Source organism: Corvus moneduloides, chromosome 19, assembly GCF_009650955.1.
Source record: "Corvus moneduloides isolate bCorMon1 chromosome 19, bCorMon1.pri, whole genome shotgun sequence".
NCBI lineage: Eukaryota > Metazoa > Chordata > Aves > Passeriformes > Corvidae > Corvus > Corvus moneduloides.
The window spans coordinates 2,312,267-2,332,696 of NC_045494.1; the positions used below are offsets into that span (position 1 = coordinate 2,312,267).

Below are 20,430 nucleotides of genomic sequence, written 5' to 3' on the forward strand. Positions count from 1 at the left end.
GCCACGAGTATCTGCTAATAAATGCCAGGAAAGAGCAGCCAAGAGGTTGGTGGCCGGTGATGAAACAGCTTCCACCCTCCCACTCCCCCGCAATCTCCAGGAGAACGGACAGTCCGTCTCTTTCGGTCTCTAAAGCTTTTTTAAGTTGGCAGTTTGGGCACAAATCTGCAACTTCCAGGCCTGCTCTCTGCAGAGTCGCTGCCTCTGTCTCAAGCAAGCAGAAAAACAAACATAGAGTAGACTAATGACTATCATCTGCATAAATTTGCATCGCAGATTCCTTGAGCAGAATCCCATCTCCTCTGGGTCAGATTTGCGGCTGGGTTGTAACAAGGAGGTTTCAGAGGTTTCCTTTACCTGGTCACTGGCGCTGGTGTTGCTCTGAGCTGAGCAGCAGCAGCAGCTCTGCGGAGCCAAAAGGGTTCCAAAAGTTTTGGAAAAAACCCCAGCCAGTTTAATTTAACATTACAGTGAGCTAGATTAGAGGTGAAACCAGCGGGTCTCACACGGAGTCGGTGCGACATCATATCCAAAAATGTCTTGTTCCACTCCTTGCAAGCTCAGCTTTATCTCTGGCACCAGGGGAGGGCCACATCCATCTATTCCATCTATTCCATCTATTCCAGGACTGATTTCCATTCCTCTTGCCTCCTGCAGAACGCATTCACTCCCTGCCTCTTTCATCAGGCAACTGTTCTCAATTGTGCTCAGCTCCCCACTCAAGATTGACAGAGAGATAACACAAAAAGCTCCGAAATCTTTCCTGCCAGTGGAACAAGTTTCCTGAATCCAGACAAAACTGGGTGAAGTTCAGTGCTAATGGATCATGGCTGGAGGCACCACTGCTTGCTGAGGGAAGTGAGGAACTGTTCTTCAGGTTACAGCACGGTCACAGGCTGCAGCTTTCTGCCTGAATTTCCAGTGCAGATGGATGGGGAGAAGAATTTAGCAGCGTTAAGCACCCGCCAGTGTCGGCACTGCTGTATCGAAGGTCGATTTGCCAGCAGAGATCCAGCTGCAGCTTCCTTTGGCACTGATTTAGATTTCTCTCAGTCCTCCCTCCTCAGCATTATGAGGTTGGAGATCCAAAGCCTCCAAAAGATTTGCAGCTTGCAGAATCTTTAAGGTCTTTGGCAAAGGGGTTTGTTCTCTTTACTGATTCAGGTTACTTGCCCTGGCACCAAAGAACCACCAAAAACATGCCCAGCACGATGCTCTTGCTTTAGCTCTGGCATTTTCATCCCATATTGGAGTCCTGGAGAGGGAGACAAGCTGAGCAGCATCACAAGGAGAGAGAAATCTCCCATCTCCAGCTGTAGCTCCTGCCCAGTCCCAGCCCAGCCCTGGAGTGTGACAGTCACAGCTGTGTTTGCCCCAGGGGCCAGGGGTGAATTAAAGCCAAGAGCTCTCAGCAAACACAGTTGCTGTAAGAGCTTCAAACCAGTCAATAAATGCACTTCAATTAAGCACTCCGGTGAGGTCAGGTTTCTTGTTTTTCCTGTTTAACCAGCAAGTTTCAAGACAGCCTCGTAATGAACCCTGGGAGCACAGCTCGTTAAGGCATCAGAAAAGTTGCAAAATTGCACCCGACTTTGGGTTGTTCTGTTCTGGTAGTTACACTCCCTAAAGGAAAAAACACCAACGAGGAAGGAGCATGTCTCATAAAGTAGGAACTTAATCCCAAATGCCTTGATGCCAATGATGAGATTCCCATGGTTTCAGTGGGTTGTGGATCAATACAGCTGAGATAAATCCCATGTTTTCATGTCAGACTGGTGTTCCCCGTTGATTTCCAGGTGGATCTGTGTTCCCTGATTCCCTGTCCTGCCTTGAAAACCCTCCCTCAGTGCCTGCAAATAACCCTTTGGCTCCACAGGTTTCTTGGGCAGGTCCAGCTGAGCAGACACTGGAGCAATCTGTGTATGAAAAAGGGGGGAAAAAACCCACATTTCAATCCCCAGCTTTTATCCTTTGGGAGTGTGGATCCCTCAGTCCACCCTGCAGCGCCCACTGCTCCACATCTATCCCCTCCAACCCCACAAACACGTGCAGAACCCTTTTTGCACCCTGGCTGAGGCTGTTGCTCTAAATTTCCATCCATTCCAAGTTCAAACTCCCTTTTGATTCCATAAAAACTGCAGGTGCTGAATGTTTGATCGGGCAGGGAGAAGGTCTCTGCAGAGAAGAGCAGCACAGGGGATGAAGTGTGGGACCTTCAGCGCTTACAGAGTGGTGGTCACATGAAAATCAGCACAAAAGTCCTGTTTGGGGGCACAGAAAAGCCACGGGGGTGTCACAGAGCCTCTGGCACATCCCAGAGGGTGTTCAGGGTGTTGGGAATGACAGGAGGGCTCCAGTCCTTTTCCATGCATAATTCACCAAGAAATCAGCTGGCCAGCGTGGAAATAATTTGAAATGAGCTGAGCCCTTAGGTATTACATTAACTGGATCTCTAGGGGAGGATGTGGATTACTGCAGCTGAATAGAGCCCTTATTTATCAGATGGAAAAGGTTAATGTCATTTCCTTTCCTCCATGGTTTTCCTCACCACATCCCTGTTTCTGGCGAGCGGGAGGTGCAGACAGTGTAAGAACATGTGCTTGATTGTTTAAATCACCAGAGCTGTTACTTCGGGCAGGCAGGGGGGTAAGAAATAAAGATTTCTGCTGGTTTCCTGGGGAGAATTACAGGGCTAGGAAACATAAAACACTGAGGAAAGGAAATGGGTTGTGGAGCACCTGAGCTTTGATTTGACATCCAAGAGTCCTAACTCAAGGAGGGAATTTGTGCATTCTCATCTACTGTGGTGCCTAATAAGAACCAGGATCAAACTAATCTAATGTTCTTATTCCATACTTTATAAAGCAAGAGTGCATTAAGAAAGGTCATTTTTTTTTACTCCTTAATGAAGTTTAAATACAGTTAAATTAAGTTCTACTAATAAAGAGTCTATGCTCTTTTCTAATTTGCCTCTGGAGTCTCAAGAGCTGTTGACCTAAAGATAAATATCAGAGCAGTTCAACTATCTATTATGTGCTCTGCTAATGATGTCAACAAGTTAATTCTAATGTCAACTGAGGAGAAAATTTCCATGTCAGGACCTAGCTTGGGCTAAGAGGAAAAAAAAAAGCTCTTTTTGTGATAAAAAGCTCAAGACATCCAGGTTGATTTCCCTGTCTCTGGCACAGGACATCCTGGGATAAGCCAGGTAGGGATGTTCTCCTCCTGCAGTAATTAAGATGGACCTAAACCACACTAAATTCAGACTTCAAGAGAAGGATAACCATTTCTGACCACTTGGGAATTTCAATATTCCAGGTGCTGGCTCCCTGTCTGTCCATGAAGAAGGATGAGTGTGGCATTGGGGTTTGGCTTCTGACCACAGCTCTTCTCTCCCCCAAGGTCTACAGGTACTCACTGCACATCTCCTGCACATTTCTGCTTGCCTCGCCATAGGTCAGAGACGGTTTGAGCTCCTCACCACCCTCTTGTTTCCAAAGCCATCAGCAGAACTTAATTCCATTCCTTAATTCCAGCCAGGCCCCATAAAAAGGCATCTGAATGCAGCTGTTGGTCTCTCTGCCTACACAAGATGTGAAATTACCTCCCAGTTTCCAGCTCCAGCTGCTTCCCTGTCCCTGTGTCCAGCTCCAGGTTGGGCAAACCTCAGGCATGCTGCTTTCCTCTCTCCACATCCCACTGCCCATGGAAAGAAATCCAGACTGAAGGGACAACAAGGGGCAGCACTTCTGGGTGATGCTGAGGTCGCCTTTCTGGCCCCAGCTTTCCATCCGTGACCTGAGTCAGTGGCTTTACCTTACCTTGCAGAGGTGCTTTGAGGACAAAAAAATTCATATTTCAGGGCACAGCAGCAGGGCTGGCTAATTCCAGCTCTGAAGGAAACAGGGACAGAGATGCCCATTGACTCATGTGGGATTTACAATGAGCCCTTATCCATTTTACATTGGCCCCGAGCAGCCATCTGAGGATAGCAGGGACTGACTATTAATTCCTGAGCAGGTAAACAATCAGCATCCCAGTGATAATGGAGTAAATTAATGGATGTAGCCAAGGCAACCCCAGCGTGGCTCCTGAGTTGGCTTCATGGGCTATTTGCAGACTGTGAAAAGAGCTGAGTGCATCTGGCCTCAGTTTTTTGCTCGTCCATAAAGGAAAAGCTTTCCTGGACAACCAGGCAGCGAGGATATTCCAGCAAATTGTCTTCCCCAGAAAGCCAACCTTGACTTTGTTATGATTGTTGTGGAAATATGATCCCACTCATCAATTAAATGCTGCTCTCCAGGGCTGGAACATTATACATGTTCATGGGGATGGAATCCCTGGCAATTCGCTCGGCTAGCTCTGTATTCATGGGCATTAGCCTTGGAAAAGAGAATGTGATTGCTTGAATAAATTCAGCCGCCACCTCCAGCAGCCCTGGATCAGTTGACAAGAGTCCGTGTGGCTGGAAGAGGGGCTCAGAAATAGGTTGCCATGGAAATCCTAAATATTCAGCCCTCGGCAGGGGGATTCAGATGGGATACTCGATAGCCAGAAATAGCCCAGCCCTTGCCAACCTCAGAGCTGACCCCTTGGTCCTACAGGGATCTTACTGTTACTGAGGATCAGAAAGTTGGGGTTTTTTCAAAAGTGTTTGAGTAAGAAAAAATCAGAATTTTCACTGACATTCATAATTCCAGGTCCTGTATTCCTTGCCGATCTCTCCCAGAACCTCCCACTGCCTATGCACAGTCTCTCCAGTGGGGTTACATTATTTTTGAGCTGTCTGGATGCAGCCAGCTCCACAGGCCAGAGGGCAACTGCTAATGGGCTCTGCCCACTGAGCTATTGCTGCTCAGCAGCAGCCCTTGACCTGAGGGTGACCTGTGCTCGCTGTCCCTACACACCCCCCGGGGCCAGCCAGCACCTGACCCCTTGGTTTATGGTTCTTGTTCTGTGTGACTGAACATTCTTAATAATTCAGAACGGCTCCGTGGCTCTGCTGTTCCCCCAGCACAGTTGCAAACTTTACAACCCCAAACACAACCTGTAAATAGATTTCCCTGTGGGGCAGAATCCAGCAGCTGTTCAACAGCAGCCAACACCCCCCCAGAGCAGTTTAGCACCAGGACTAATGTGCGTCCTACCTCATTAAGCTGAGGCAATTCAGGCTGGAGACAAATTCTTGGCCCTGTGCTGGTAGAGCAGCACAAGAGCCCAGTAATGGGGGCATTAAGCGCTCCTGGAGTTTAAAACCTCAGTGTTTTTCACAAGGGAGGAGAAACTGAGTTCCATGGAGCATAGTGGACATTGTCTATGGACATTGGGGTGCTGGAGTGACCCCAAAGAAGAGCAATTGAGGTAGAAAGGGTCTGGAGCCCCAGGAGTGGCTGAGGGAGCTGGAAAGGGGCTCAGCCTGGAGCAAAGGAGGCTCAGGGGGGACCTTGTGGCTCTGCACAACTCCCTGACAGGAGAGTGGAGAGAGGTGGGGTCTGTCTCTTCTCCCAAGTAACAAGGGATAGGACAAGAGGAAACAGCCTCAAGTTGTACCAGTGGAGGTTTAGGTTGGATATCAGGAAGAATTTCTTCCCAGAAAAGGCTGCCCAGCCCTGGCGCAGCTGCCCAGGGCAGTGGTGGAGTCCCCATCCCTGGAGGGATTTAAAAGCCATGGAGACGTGGCACTTGGGGACATGGGCCAGTGGACTTGGCCATGTTGGGTTAATGGTTGGACTCAACGAGTTCAGAGGTCTTTTCCAACCTCCATGCTTCTGTAACTCTATCCTAAAAGCAGCTTTGGGGCAGGAACATTGTTTTCAACAACTTTTCTTCCAGAAAGCGGTGTTGGAGCTTTTGGACACCACTTCCCTTTGTGGAAAATGCCGGAAAAATAGGGGGCAGGAGGCTGGGGGTCGGGGTCAGGCATGGGTCGGGTGTGGGCTGGACATGGAATGGGTGCCGGTCCGGCGGGGGTCGGGCGAGGTGAGGGCATGGGTTGGGCGTGGGTTGGACACGGGATGGACACGGGATGGACGCAGGGCAGGTGAGGGACGGGCGCAGATCGGGTGCAGAGAAAGGTGAGGCGTGGGCATGACGTGGGCATGGGTCAGGCGTGGGTCAGACGCGGGAGGGGTGCGGGATGGAGGCGGGATGGGCACGATGCTGACGCGGTGCGGGTGCGGGATGGACGCAGCTCGGACACGGGATGGGTGCGGGATGGATGCGGATGGGACACGGGATGGGTGTGGGACAGAGGCGCAGGGCTGGGTGCGGGCTGTTCCCGGGGCGAGTGGGACACAGATGAGACACGGGATGGGTGTGGGACAGAGGCGCAGGGCTGGGTGCGGGCTGTTCCCGGGGCGAGTGGGACACAGATGGGACGCGGGATGGGTGCGGGACAGAGGCGCAGGGCTGGGTGCGGGCTGTTCCCGGGGCGAGTGGGACACAGATGAGACACGGGATGGGTGCGGGACAGAGGCGCAGGGCTGGGTGCGGGATGTTCCCGGGGCGAGAGGGACACAGATGGGACGCGGGATGGGTGCGGGACAGAGGCGCAGGGCTGGGTGCGGGCTGTTCCCGGGGCGAGAGGGACACAGATGGGACGCGGGATGGGTGCGGGACAGAGGCGCAGGGCTGGGTGCGGGCTGTTCCCGGGGCGAGTGGGACACAGATGAGACACGGGATGGGTGCGGGACAGGGGCGCAGGGCTGGGTGCGGGATGTTCCCGGGGCGAGAGGGACACAGATGGGACGCGGGATGGGTGCGGGACAGAGGCGCAGGGCTGGGTGCGGGATGTTCCCGGGGCGAGTGGGACACAGATGAGACACGGGATGGGTGCGGGACAGGGGCGCAGGGCTGGGTGCGGGATGTTCCCGGGGCGAGTGGGACACAGATGGGACACGGGATGGGTGCGGGACAGGGGCGCAGGGCTGGGTGCGGGATGTTCCCGGGGCGAGTGGGACACAGATGGGACGCGGGATGGGTGCGGGACAGGGGCGCAGGGCTGGGTGCGGGATGTTCCCGGGGCGAGTGGGACACAGATGGGACGCGGGATGGGTGCGGGACAGGGGCGCAGGGCTGGGTGCGGGATGTTCCCGGGGCCGGTGTGGGTGGGACACAGATGGGACACGGGATGGGTGCGGGACAGGGGCGCAGGGCTGGGTGCGGGATGTTCCCGGGGCGAGTGGGACACAGATGGGACACGGGATGGGTGCGGGACAGGGGCGCAGGGCTGGGTGCGGGATGTTCCCGGGGCCGGTGTGGGTGGGACACAGATGGGACGCGGGATGGGTGCGGGACAGGGGCGCAGGGCTGGGTGCGGGATGTTCCCGGGGCGGGATGGATGCGGATGGGACACGGGATGGGTGCGGGACAGGGGCGCAGGGCTGGGTGCGGGATGTTCCCGGGGCCGGTGTGGGTGGGACACAGATGGGACACGGGATGGGTGCGGGACAGGGGCGCAGGGCTGGGTGCGGGATGTTCCCGGGACGGGATGGATGCGGATGGGACACGGGATGGGTGCGGGACAGGGGCGCAGGGCTGGGTGCGGGATGTTCCCGGGGCCGGTGTGGGTGGGACACAGATGGGACGCGGGATGGGTGCGGGACAGGGGCGGGGAGGCCGCAGGGCTGGTGCGGGCCGGTCCCGGTGCGGTGCGGTCCGGCGCTATCCCTTCAGCACCACGGCTGCTCCGGAGCCCGAGCGGGAGCGGCTCCGGCAGCGCTGGAAGGGAAACCCCCGACATCCCCCGGACCCAGCGGGATGAGCTCAATCCCCCGCCGTGCAGAGCGAAATAAAAAAAGAAAATGCCCTTCTCGCGGTTTAGGTTTCATATGGGCTTGTGCTGGAAAACAAATTAACCTAAGAGGATTTGGGGAATTGGAGCCGGGAACAGAGGACAAGGTGGAAGTGTCTGAGTTTTGAAAATGTGCCCAAGGGCCCGAGTGGCAAATCCTTTTGCTGAATGCTCTTGCTAAGCCCTCTCATCAGCACTGAACGAACACAGAGAAAAGGTGCTTTTTTTGCTTTGAGTTAGCAGAAAAGATTAGCTGCAAACTATTTTCAGTAAAATACTGGTTGTGCTTTCTCCTCAAAAAATGTTTCTGCTCATAGAATTTTATCAGAAGAAAACTTAGCAGCCACACAATCTGTGGATCTGAACTGGTAATTTAGATTAAACTGTCATTTGGGTTAATGAAGGTTAGAATTAATTTGTCCAAGACACATCTCTGTAACATTAATAATTAATTTTTGTTTCATGTATCCATGGAATGGTTTGTGTTGGAAGGGACCTTGAAGCTCATCCCATGGAGAGAGGGAATTTCTAAACTCTGGTGGAAAGTTTGCTCAAAGGACTGGATTTCTCTTCCTCCAATAGTTTGTCATTTACTTTTGGCAACTTTCAAGTCTTTGTACTGAACAAAGCAAAGAATTGTGCAGAGCAGATTAAGAATTTTAAAAAATCTCCATCAACAAGAGCCGAGAAACAGGAGCAGGAAAATGTTCTTGACAGACAAAGCACCCTCACATCATGTGCACAACACCTCAACGTTTCACGTGCTACCATCCCATCTTTCTGCACCTTAAACCCCTTAATTTTTGAGATCTCTAAGTGATATTTCAGTGGTAGACCAGTGTTGTGTATTCTGTACATTGCAGTGGCTTTCAAAACATGTGAAATAATCTCCTCTGCATCAACAGCCTGTATTTTATTTACTTTGCATTTCAAAATGCAAGAATAATAAAATCCTTTGTTGGTTCAGTGGTGGGATCTGACTTGGATTAACAAAAGAAGTGCTGTAAGAGCCTCAGGTGCCCTTCCTGAACTCTCCCAACAATCACCATCTCTTCACCAGGGCGTTATCAGCCACAGCCTGTCCTGGTTCCACAGCTGTAAAAGCAAACAGACACTGCCCAGACTGAACAACCCTTCCCTAAATTTTAATTTTCCTGCTTTCCATCACCCCAGAGATTTCTTGGGTGCTTCATCCTCGGATCAAGCGAGGAGTGTTCCTTGCTCTGGGATTCCTGCAGGGATTTTTTGGCAGAGCTCGGAGCTCCTGTGCAGCTCTGACAGCACTGCCAGCAGAGGGGGAGAGTCAGAGACACAGAGCTGTGATTTCATCCCACATCCTCCGAACTCAGTGGGAATATCCTCAATAAAAAGGAGGAAAAACTTCCCTCCAGAGATGCTGCCGTGATATTTTCCCCAATCCTTTTTTTCTAGCTCCCGTCCACAACCCCAGCTTTCCTTGCTGTTTGTTGTAAAGCATTTATCACTTTTGCTGAACAATTTAAATAAAAACCCTGCAAAAGGCCACATCTGACCTCAGGAATCCTGATGAAGATGGGAAAAACCCTCCTGGAGCAGAACAAAAAGGCCCTGAGCAGCTTTGAGCAGAGGCTGCTGCCTGCCAGCCCTCGTGGCCCTGGTAAATCTGCATTTGATCGTGAGCTCTAAGTCCTTAAGCACATTGTAGAAATGGGGCAAATCCTCTTTGGGAGTTTACTGACTTAAAAAAACAAAAAGCAACATAATTCCATTTATTTTAACATCATTAGGCACTGGAAAAGAAACCCTGATCATATCATGGGATGTATTTCTGTTATCATCAGTGCATTTTTAAGACTTCAGTGCTGGGACACAAAGGAGTTTTTTGCTGTGGGAAATAAGAAGAAATAAGAATAAGAATTCCTGGAGTCGAGAATAAAAAGCAGTTCCTACTTTGCTATCTTTTCCCCAAGAAAATCTGAGCTATTCGTTGTCGGGATATTGGCACCAAGCTTGGATGGGGCAGTGGTGCTGGAAAATGAGGTTTTTCTGCCTTTTGTTCTTGTCTCTGAAGCAGAATAAGGTGAAATCCAATGTGTCCTATCCTTCAGTATCAGCAGAATGGGTTTGGGACTGGCTTTCCAAAAAACCAACCCAAAAAATCCCAAAAAACCAACTAAACCCCCACCAACCAATGAACCAAAACCCCTCCATAGCTCCAGGTCCTGCTGCACTGGGAATTTTGCTGCTGGCTCTCACACCAGCAGAGCCAGAAGTTAACTCAGGCACAAGGAGCTTGTCTGCTTTTGCTACAGGCAAAATAAAATTGGACCACCTCTCCTTTCCCACCTTTTTCTCCAGAAGATCCCTCTAGGAAGCTCCATTTCCACTTTTTTGCCTTGACCACTTCAGCTCTGAAGCCGAGATGAGGCAGCTGGGCTGGCCTAAGGGATTATCCAGGAGGAAGCCATGAACTCGTCCCTGTTCCTTCCTGGGGTGCGTTTGCTTTCCCCGGCAGGCCGTGTCCTCTCCCGAGAATTCCAGTTCTCCCTGCTCCATTGGCTCCCTGGCTCCCTGACAAGATCTGGCTCTTCAAAGCTCTCCTTCCCCTTCTGATGCCATCACATTTGCATTTCGTGGCACCCAGAACAAGCCAGGCAAATTCCTTTAAAGTCCAATTTGTGCTTTGTAGAATTGCCAGATTGGGGAAAAAAAAAATGCTCAGGAAATGGAGAAATCTGTGGGCTCTTAACAAACTTTAAACTCCTGATAAAAACGATGACAAATTCATCCTCTGCTGACCCAGGTCACCTTTGAACAGACACAAGGTTCTTTGGCAACTTGCCAATCCCCCCATTCTTTCAGAGCCCAGGTTTGTGTTTTGTTCTGCTTTCTTTGCTTGTTTATCTCTTAATCTTTGGGTGAATTGCAGCATCTGAATCTGGCCATTGTAGAAACAGGTTCAAAGCTTCCCAGCTGACTTCTCACTTAATTCATAGCCAAGGTTTCCATTTCCTGGAATCAGGCAACTCTTCATTTATTTTTTCTCTGTTTTGATTTAGAATTTCAGGGTCACTTGGACCAGTGCTGACAATATTCCAACAAATACTAATTTATGCCACCAATAATCCCATTCATTCCAGGATTCTCCAGCGGGGGAGTAATGACTGAACCTCTCTAGATGTGGTAGAAGCTTTGGAAGTATCCATTGGCCACATTATCATCCCTTGCTAAAGGTGCCTTGATCCCTTAAATAAGCAGCTGGGTCTGAACAGAGAATATCAGCGTTTTCCTCACCAGGCAGAGGCACAGAGAGGAGGCTGCACGCAGCTGTCCCTAAGGCTGAGATGTTCTCTGCCTAGATGGGGACACACCTGTCCTACAGGATTTACTCCCGGAGCAAAATGGAATTGGGAGCAGCAGGAGACAGGAAAGATTTGGTTCTTTTATTGGTTTTTCAAGCCCTATTTCTATTAAAATGTTATGTTTTTTGGAAATACATAATATTTGTCTAATAGGCAATTACACAACACAACTGTCAGCTACTTTTTGGATGTCTTTAAGTACCTGTTTAAACTTTCACTCTCAATCATCATCCCACTTTCCTTCTGTGCTCTACTTCAGCTAAAGTTCCATTCTATTATTTTCCGTGTCAATTTATGTCACGGCAAATGGGAAAAAAGTTTGACCAAGTGAATCCTTCCCTCTGCAGACCAGTTTTGAGCCACCACGTAGCACACACATGTGAAACATTATTTAAAAACAAATATTCATGATTTAAAAACAAATACGGCTTAAAACCAAGTGTTCCCACCATATTGACACAGCAACCAGAACAAACGTGAGATGAGTGTCCCTGTCCTCTCTGTTCTGTGCTGAGGGAATTTGCCTCAGCAAGAACTTTTCTTCTAGAATTCACTTTACCCAAGAGCAGAGAGAGCAAATCAAAGGTGCAGGATGAATGCAAATGGTGCAGTTGGATTGGGTGAGCTCAGTGAAAGGACTGCTGTAAATACAGATTTTTCTCTGGCGCAGTCCTGTCTCTCCACAGGGAGAAAAAACCACAAACCTGGACAGACTTGAGCATAAAACATGAGAATATAAAAATTTAGGAGAGAAAAAAAAAAACACACTTACAGAGACAAGGCTGTTGGTGTGGAGAAAAAAGCAATGGAAAGCAGGGAATAAATAAATTCACAGTGCACACCCTTTAACTGTGGGTACAGACACTTCCGTTTGGGTCAAATTAGGATGAAGTCAGCTGGATGTGTGCAGTGATTGAATTGAAAAAGACACAGTTAAGCAAAGCTGGCTGCTGCCGGGCTGTTCTGCCCCAAGAGAAGAGCAGAAACCAGGAATGTGCAGCTGCTTTGCCCTGTGCAGGAGTGGAAAGGACACAAAAGGGGCTTTACCTTTGCTCGGGCTGCCACGAGGAAGTTCTTTGAAGGCTCCTTCGTGTCTCGCTGCCAGCAGCTCTGCAACTGTGCAGAAAAACAGAGGCTGGGTTAATAATAAAGAAAGGCACGAGCTGTAAACTCCAAAGAGTCCGGTTAAACATTGACTCCAGTCCTTGGGAGCAGCTCAGAGGGTCTGCCCGGCACCTTGAGGAAGGGAACATCCAGCCTGGAGCTCAGCAGCCTCCTCCCAGCTGGGACACTCAGAGCAGGGAGCTGGGGCCACCCTGCACATCCAGGTGAGGCTTTCAAAGGCAAGAAGCAGGAAATTCTCCCAAGTAATAAAAGCCCTTCATCATTCAAATGGTACTGCAAATATTTACCCACGGGACTGGGTTTGGAGCTACCTGCTGGTAGACAACTTGAGAATAAACAGCTTCAGATTTCTTGTGCAATCCATTTTATTTATTTTTTCCTATAAAAAGTCTTCTGTTTCTAGATTAGCATGAGGTTAAGGGAAGGACTTCCAGCCTACACAAGAAGTGCAATCTCCTTTTCTGTTGAAGTCATAGACCCTGTCCTTTTCTGTGCTGATGGAATTTGCCTCAGCAAGAAGTTTCCTTCTAGAATTCACTTTACCCAAGGGCAGAGAGGAAAAAAAATCAAAGGTGCAGGATGAATGCAAATGGTACAGCTGGGCTGGGTGAGCTCAGTGAAAGGACTGATGTAAAGACACAACTTCCCAGAGTTCCTGGCCCTCCACAGGGAGAAAAAGACACCAGGAAAAAGGTGAGGGTGGAGCACAACCCTCATCCCTACACAGGAGCTCTGCAGCCTTGTGCCCTGTCAGAAGGGTTTTAGCTCCTGCTTTTCCCTTCTCACATCATGTTCAGGCTGTTTATTGACAATTAAAGCAGGCACTTTTTAAAAAAAAGACGAATTTAAACCATTCAGATTTCTGGATATGATTTGTGCAACCCCTGCACAGAGACCATGTCTGGATCTTGGATATGAAATGAGAAGAGAAACCCAAATCTAAAGGACGAGACAGGAATGATCTGGTCCGAGGTGAAATGTGTCTAAATCCAAGGTGGGTTTGTATTTGGGTAAAAGAGGCAGCTTTGATGCTTTTCAGGCCAGCTCAGCTCTCCAGCACTGCCCTGCAGTGAGGCACCAGCTCTGACCCAGGAGAGAGGAGCACAACTCCCCGGAGCTGCACAGCTCAGGGCAAAATGCCCTTTTCTGTCTGCTCTGGTGCCACTCTGTGCTTGGGGAGGTGTCACCAGTCCCTGCCTGCGCATTTGCACAGCCCCAGATACTCTGGGAATCCAGCCCCACTTTGGTCGTTCTGTAATACAAATTAATAACAATAACTAGACTGCTTGACAAAAAGCAAATAGCTCAGAAAAAGCTGTCTTAAATCTTTCTATCCCACTTCCCCAGACCAAAAAAAAATCTACAAATGTTATTTCTTTTGGCAGCTGAAACCTAATCCTACCTTGGTTAACATAACAGAGAGAACAGGAAGCGCTGCAAAGGAATTTTTCATTCCCTGGGACGTCTTTGATCCCACTCCCCTCCCTTTTCCTATCAGGTAATTTTCAAATCTCGATGTTTCCACTTAGTCTACGGATCTTCTTGTTTTGTCTACTCCGGGCAGGCCTTATTTAACTTCCATTTCAGGGATGAAAAACTGCTCTGCGTTGAGACTTTGCTGTTGTGTAAGCCGGAACCTGAGAACTCCAGAATCCAGGAGGGAATCCGGCTGAAATTCGCAGCCCTGGCTGGTGGAAAACCAATCATGGCTTTGCTTTAGCACAGGCAAGGGGCATTCCAACATCACAGAAACCCTGAACAAACCCTTTAAGCATTTTCTCCTGGAGCCACCACTTTTTGTCACTTAGTTCCACTCCCTGACATACGGAGGGAATTTTTTCACCGTTCCCCATCTCGATTTGTGCCCATCTAAAATGTGCCAAGCTCCAAACAAGTTAATGACTGATTAATATCTGGGGTTCTGGAGGAACTTGTTGACCCTTTTTCCAGTCCCACACAGAATTCAAGGCTGCATCTATGCTTTGGACAATAAAAAAAGTCATAATTAAAATATTGATGACCCTGGAAGGGCTTAATTACCGCAGTGCAGCCTCCTGCTTGTAGCCAAGACAAGTCTGGAGCACTCTGAAATAGGAGAGGACATAAAATTGTAAAAATTATTATCTTGGAGCAGATAACAGAGGAATAAAATGCACATCTGAAAGAATTCAATATTTCTGGCAAGAGAAAATATTGATACCTCGATTTTTACTATTTATACTCCTCATCTACACTTTTGCTGTTGTAGTTTCACTTATCCTGCAGATCTCCAGGCAATAGAATCTAGAGGATCATTGGAAAATAGGGGTTAAAAGGCATCTACAAGAGAAACTCTTGCAAACTGTAAATGTCAGGAATGGGGGAGGAACCTCTTTACAAACATTCCACGATGGGAATTCCACAGGCAAACTGCCCATCACTTTATCGATTTTATTGAGAAGCTTTTCCTGACAATTACACTGAGTTTCTCCCTTTGCAGTTTAAGTCAGTTGCTTCTTCTCGAGTACTTTGTTCACTCCAATATTTCCGTGATCATCTTGCAGCTGCTCCTGGTCAAAGACACAACAGGGACAGATTTATCTGCAAAAGAGAGAACATCTGTCCCATGTCTGATGGAAAATGTCCCCTGCCCTCTGCCTCAGTGCTCCAACAATACCTGTTCCCAGGGAGGATTCAGCTCTTGATTAAAAAAATACTTCACAGTCCCAAAATTCCGTGAATCCCACCCCACAGTAAGGAAAAAGTGTTCAAAAAACGTGGATTTGGCACCAAGATTTAGTGGTGAACTTGGTGGTGGTGGGGCTGGGTTGAAGGTCGGACGTGGTGATCTTAAAGGTCTTTTTCAAATTTAATGATTCCAGGATTCTGTGAAAACTTAATCCCATTTTATGGCTGGCAGACCAATGATTTCAACCAGTAGAATTCTACCTCACTCAAGATTAACAAAGAAATTAAGTAAAATACAATCCAACAGGAAAGTTTCAATGAACAATTTTTTACTCACGTACACCCAAATCCTGGTTCCAGGAAACTGCTGCTGATAGTCCTCAATGGAATAGCAGGAGTTATAGCCATAATTTCTTGAACCTCCCACTACGTTTTTATTTTTAAAAAATTTTCTAGCTCATAATATTCCTCTCAAGCACAGGGTGGGATTCTTGGGGTTGTTCTGTGGAGGGCCAGGAGCTGGACTCAATGATCCTTGTGAATCCCTTCCAACTCAGGATTTTCCATGATTCTGTGATCCCTCACACCGTGCATGCTCCCAGCTTTCTGCTGGAATGACTGACAGTGATTTTCTTGGGAATAACAAAGAAATATTACTTGCACTGAATAGTGCATGATAACCAACAGTGGTTCTGTCACCCATCCCTTCATCCCTTTATTTCCTTTATCCCTTTATTCCCTTTATCCCTTTATTCCCTTTATCCCTTTATTCCAGGCTATAACTGGAAGCCACTGGAACAGAGGAATTCCTTACCTGATTCCCACTCCTGACTGCAGCACTGGAGACAGACTCCAACCTTTTATGTCCTTTTCCCCCTCTCCTTTTTCTCCTTTACTCAAAGATGGCCAATTTTTCTCCATACTTCTCTTCCCTGAGCACAGTTACAGTAAAAGCCACAAGAATTGACTGGATGGCAGAGCAGATGCAGAAATTCCCTCCTTTTTCTGGCTGTAACTTGTGAAAATCCAGGAATGCTTCCATTATTGCCCTGTGTTATAATAATCTGCCCAAGATGAAGGTGGATTTGGGGTCATTATTGACTGCACTGCTGCTGAAACAAGGACATTGCTCTGAGCTGCATTTACAAAATGTCTATCCACTGCTCTGCATTCTGCTTCCAGCTGTTTACAGCTCCCAGTGGCTGGAGCAAACAGCTGGGAAGGACTTTGGGACTCAGTGGCACTCTCAGAACTCGGTGGCACCCCCAGGGCTCAGTGGCACTGTCAGGGTCAGTGGTACTGTACCATCAGCCAATGGCAATAGTGTGGGTTTTATCTGATAGCAAATTCGAGAGAGAGAGAAATAGAAAACAGGTGAGGGGACAGAAAGAGGATGACAGGGATGGAATAAGGACAATATCACCACTCCGTGGGTCCCAGCAATGTTCTGTTGATCCTCTGCAGCTGGTCTTCTTGGTGGTGATGGTTCTCCCGAAAAGCGTGGAATAGTCCGAAATCCCAGTCAGGTATCTTCAGGGAGGCTTCTTTGGTTGTAGCTTCTTTACAGAGTTTTTGTAATAATGGGCAGAACTTCTTTATTTTAATGTTTGAGGCAGGAACTGTTTCAGTCTGACACCGACTGTGCCTGGAGTGAGCAGGACAAAGGCATCGATGGGGTTTGGGTGTCACCTTGGAGACTTCAGGGGGGCTGTGCCTGGAGGATGGGTGTGCCCCAGCCCTGGAGTGTGGGATGGGCTGTGCCTGGAGGATGGGTGTGCCCCAGCCCTGGAGTGTGGGGTGGGCTGTGCCTGGAGGATGGGTGTGCCCCAGCCCTGGAGTGTGGGGTGGGATGGGCTGTGCCTGGAGGATGGATGTGCCCCAGCCCTGGAGTGTGGGGTGGGCTGTGCCTGGAGGATGGATGTGCCCCAGCCCTGGAGTGTGGGGTGGGATGGGCTGTGCCTGGAGGATGGGTGTGCCCCAGCCCTGGAGTGTGGGGTGGGATGGGCTGTGCCTGGAGGATGGATGTGCCCCAGCCCTGGAGTGTGGGGTGGGATGGGCTGTGCCTGGAGGATGGATGGAGGTGCTCCAGCCCTGGAGTGTGGGATGGGCTGTGCCTGGAGGATGGATGTGCCCCAGCCCTGGAGTGTGGGATGGGATGGGCTGTGCCTGGAGGATGGGTGTGCCCCAGCCCTGGAGTGTGGGATGGGCTGTGCCTGGAGGATGGAGGTGCTCCAGCCCTGGAGTGTGGGGTGGGATGGGCTGTGCCTGGAGGATGGAGGTGCTCCAGCCCTGGAGTGTGGGGTGGGATGGGCTGTGCCTGGAGGATGGAGGTGCCCCAGCCCTGGAGTGTGGGGTGGGCTGTGCCTGGCACTGTCCCCCCTTTGTCCATGGGGAAGGGACCTGCAGCGGCTGGAACTGCTCACTGCCTTGTGTGGGTGACTTGTGCCTCATCAAGGACACCTTGGGTTCCTTCCACTCATCCATCAGAACAGAAAAAAGAGTTACAGCCCTCAGCTTCTATGGTTTCGGGATGTAGCAGAGGAAGGATGGGCTGATCTTGCTGCAAACTGAGCAAATTAGATGGAGATCCACAACTCCTTTTTTTTCACATTAAAGGGTCTGTTTGCCATCACCTTAGAACAATTCCCTCCCATTCTCACCAGTTCTCTCCTTGGGTTTTTAAGGCTGTGAGAGAAAGGGAGATCAGAAAAAAGAAGTGGCAGCTTTTTGTTGTTTTTAAGTGAAGGAATAAGCTTGGAAAACATGACCCCTCACTCCCTTTGTATCCCAGCATCTCCAGGACCATCAGATCCTTCTGATGCACAGGACCCCTGTCCTGCAGGTCCTGGTCTTCCATGGGATTTTGCCTATATCCTTCTGTGTTTCTGGGATTTAAGAGAGCACAACTGACAGGAAAAAGAATTTTAGAAGGTCATTGGGGAAAAACAAACAATCAAAACCACGTCGGCATGACTCTACAGATAATAAAAACTAATGATTTTTTATTTCCAATTTAATCTTTGTGCTTTCTTACGGAAAGAGTTTATTTTGGGGTGACAGCTCTTCATTAAATAAAAAAAAAAGAACAATTAATGGAACAAAACCGGAATGCCAAACCGTGCTGCATTGTCAGATCCTTTTATGCAAGTCTTCCAGTAGCCCTAATGAGCTGTAGGCCTGTGTTTTCCTGCCTGTGTGCCTTCCTGGCTTTCAAAGTGCCAGGATAGGAATTGTTACTTTGAAAAGCAACACAATAAAATTTTATTAGACAGAGCAGGCTGGTTCTGTCCTGGGCTGGCCCAATGGCAGCGCTGGACGGAGGAAGCCCCAGGCCAAGCACAATAAGGAGAGAAGCTCTGGAATGTGACACTGGCATTTGTCTCCGATGGATTCCTCACCTTGGAAGGAAGACCTCACTCTGCAGGAAACTCTTTCTTCTCGTTCATTGACAGCTGCAAAATAAGAGAATTGTTCCTCCATCAGTTGTTGTGAAGACAAAAATAGCTCGGAACCCCACCAAGAGCCCCTTGGCAGCCCAGGAGAGCTCCCCTCGCTGCTGCCCTGGACTCTGGGCTGCACTTTCGGATGCTTTGGTTAAACTTTCAAATGTCCTGAGAGCTGTGACCTCTCTCATTTCTCTCTGCAGTCTCTTGCAGCCTAAGAAATAGTTTAAAAAGTTTTCCCTGCTAAATGCTAAATACTCTCAGCCCTTTACAAATAGTTGTTGAGGTGTTTCTTTTTCCTTTCATCTGCCTGATTTTAATTTTTCTAATTCTTTGGCATATCCGGTGGGTGGAAAATGTTGTAAATTAGAAAATTCCTTTCTTGTACTGAGCTGAAAAAGGAGCCTAGGATCAGCTCCAGGTTTCACATGACTGCAGCCAACCTTGGTGCTCACCCACATATAAAAATGCAAATGATATTTACCTGCCATGAAAAGGTAACATTTAGTAGCCAAATTCGTTGTTATAAGGATTCATAAATGCTGTTTGCATAACACAGCACCATAATCAGATTTTTTAGTTGGGCCTGTAATGAGATCTTGTAAATTGGCTGTTATCTGAAGGGTTTATTTTTATTAAACAAGTAAATAGCACAGTCCAGCAGCTTTCCTGTGGCCAGGCTGCCACCTCTTCACAAGCTTTTTTTTCTTTAACAGCCCCCTTTGGTGCCTTTCTCCTTTGGGAATTCCTGGCTCTGTGCAAGGAGTTCAGGTTCCTTTCCCAGGAGGAAACTCCAGTAGGTGAGACCACATAAAGCCACATTTTTCAGGGATATCTGACAGAGTTTACCCCCAGGCCAGGCTTGATACCCCCAAGTTTCACACGAAGGGTACCTGGGATGTTTTCAGACCTTTGAGAGGAGGGTACAAAACCCCAAACCGCTGTCACTGAATGAATGTGCAAGAATTTCTCTAAGAATCCATTTTCTAAATTTAACTTCACTTTAGTCATTGCATTTCTAATGAAAGTAATTAAAACCAACACAAAATATTGTCTGAAGAGCATATTTATAACATATAATTTATAGTAATTTCTGCTTTAGTGGAGGCCATGACTGACAAACTGGAAAAGTCCGGATTTTAATTTTTCTCAGGAACTCAACGCTTGTCTCAACAATCCCAACCCAACTGTTTTCCTTATCAAAACAAAACACACCTCTGTGCTGTAAAAACTGACATGGGGGTGGGGAAAGCGGTTTTCTTGTGAACTGGAGGAAGTTATTCACCTGTATTCTGGGAATAAGCGTGACCTGAGCTTTCCCACGGAGACTGGAGCCGCTCCTGTCCATCCCATTTTGTGCTCCTTGCCGAGAGGTTCGCGGGAGCCGAGGGCTCTTGCCGGTTTTGATTAAAGACTGAGCGAGGCCAAAACCACAGATCCCAAAACCTCTTCAACTTTCCCAAAATACAACTCTTCATGGGAATTCAACATCTGTCTCTGCAATGAGCTGAGCTGAAGCTTGACCTCCACCACCAGTGAGCTTTGGGAAAGTTCGTTTCCTTTTCAAATCTGGGTTTGCTCCCTCCGGAGGAGCTACCCCAGGAAATCACTTGGGGTGTTGATAAACCCACAAATAATGCTTCTAGGTGTTCTATATCCAGGCTGTTTTGTGCCAAAGTGTTGTATCCAGCTCCCTCCAGATGATATCTATTTAGTGAACAGCCGTGTGCGAGGCCTCGTGCACCTAAAGGAATTAACAGCAGTGGAAACTATTTGAGGAATTGCAGGTGAGGCATTTCCCTGTGCCCAGGGGGATTTCTGACCTGCTTTTCATAATGAAGACGGTGTTTTCACAAGGTCACCAGCAGCATTCAAACCTGTCCCAAGAAATACACCCAGCAAAGAGCTGGGATCAAGGAGAGAAACAATAGGAATAATATTATTGTATCCCTCACCCCGTGGATAAAGCAGGCTGCGTGTCCAACTGCAGACATTCAAGGGATGATTGAGGTTCTCAGGGATGCTGCATCCCCAGGGGATCCAAACCCTTTCTTTCAGGATG

General features: G+C 48.7%; 1 protein-coding gene across 1 annotated transcript in view; it reads right to left on the reverse strand.

Annotated features, from left to right (window-relative positions):
• The window catches only part of KCNJ16 (potassium inwardly rectifying channel subfamily J member 16), a 33,443-nt gene extending 21,210 nt beyond the window's left edge, over positions 1-12,233 (reverse strand). The window contains exon 1 of the mRNA XM_032129314.1: positions 12,181-12,233. The gene's annotated coding sequence lies outside the window, so the exon portion shown is untranslated. The remainder of the gene's footprint in view (positions 1-12,180) is intronic.
• Between the last annotated feature and the right edge of the window lie 8,197 nt (positions 12,234-20,430).